Genomic DNA, 1,684 nt, shown 5'->3' with positions numbered 1-1,684 from the left:
CTGGGAGCTGTGTTTCAGTTGATAGAATGATTGCCTAACCTTTCACGAATCCCTTGGTTCAATTCCCCAGCACCATATAAACTAGGTTTGGTGGTGCACACCTTTAAATATTTTTATTTTGTCAGGTAGTGGTGGTGCGCACCTTTAATCCCAGCACTTGGGAGGCAGAGGTAGACCTCTGTGAGTTCGAAGTCAGCCTTGTCTAGAGTGAGTTCCAGGACAGATTCCAAAGCTATAGAGAAACCCTGTCTTGGGAGAAAAAAATGTGTATAAATGTTTCGCATATTTACACATTAGTGCATGCATGTGTTTGTATGAGTGTGTGCACCAGGTAAGGAAAGGAGTATCAATCATATCTTAATGCAATTGGAGTTACAGCTGGTTTTGAGCTGCGCTGTGGGTCCTGGAACCAACTCAACCGCTGAAGAAGCAACAAGTGCTAACCACTAAGCCACCCCTCCATCTGCTATCACATACACCTTTTATTCTTAGCACTAGGAGGGGGTGCAGGAGGATCAGAAGTTCAAGATTATCCTCAGCTGTACGTGCATTTGAAGCCAATCTGGGCTACAAGTGAGACACCCTTTCAAAAAAAATGCTTTCTGTCTGGGCTGTGCGTGTGTGCATTTGTGTATATATGAGAGATTGAGATTTGAGTGGGGGTTGGTTGTTTGGTTTTAAAATAGGGGCTCACTGTGTAGTCCTGCTGCCCTCACTCAGATCCACCTGCCTCTGCTTCTCAGCGAGCACTGGAACTAAAACTGCTTGTTCTCCAATCAAATAATAAAGGGCATTGCCTGAAATGAGGCTCTGCAGGACGTTGGTGGGTGTTCCAGTGTGGTGCTGGTGCCTACTGACTGGCCACGCTCGCTCACACATTCCAACAGATTGATGTGCTCCACAAAGCCCACTCTAGGAGGTGCCTGCTGAAGAGATACCTGGGAACCAGAAGAGCGTGCTGTCCCCTAACAAGATACTGGGGCCAAAAATAAAATTTGTTTGGTAAGGTCTTATCCTGAGAATTTGAGGGGTGTCTAGGATGATTTGAAGACTGTTTTTTTGTCTCAATTTCAGGCAGTGTGTCTAAAACTAATTGGATGATAGTCATAGCCACCTCGACTGTATGTGACAGCCCTTTTATCTTCTACAGGTTTGTTTTTCAGATAATGATGCATTTACTTGCATGCATGTTGGACATAATAAAGCAAGGGCCTGTCACCTTCCCAGTGGTGACAACTTGAGTAATTGTGGCCCAGTATCACACCAGTAAAGTGACATGGTTTATGTGTCCACTTTCTTCACATTTAACCATTTTCTTCAACATTGTTTGTGCCTTTGTTGTGTGTATCTGTGCATTTTCTCACTTGGATAGATTTCTGAACACCAGTGTTCGTTTTGAAAGTGGGGTAGTGCAGATCAGAGCAGTTACTGAATCACACACAGTATTGATTGGGGACTTTTTGACTTTTTTCATACATGAGCACCAGGACAGAGTTAGAGAACTACTTTACCCCATCCATTGTCAAGTTTTAAATATTGCAGATTGTTCCATCATTAGATTTAATTGAAATTGGTTCAAGGGAGCTGTAGGTTCTCTTGTTCTCCTACTTCTGGGAAGTTGGTTTTTTTTTTGTTTTTTTTTTTGTTTTTTTAGAGTATCTTGAGAAATACTTTGAGAGAGTTT

The sequence above is a fragment of the Microtus ochrogaster genome, linkage group LG4, assembly GCF_000317375.1.
Source record: "Microtus ochrogaster isolate Prairie Vole_2 linkage group LG4, MicOch1.0, whole genome shotgun sequence".
NCBI classification, from domain to species: domain Eukaryota; kingdom Metazoa; phylum Chordata; class Mammalia; order Rodentia; family Cricetidae; genus Microtus; species Microtus ochrogaster.
This window is presented reverse-complemented; position numbering follows the sequence as displayed.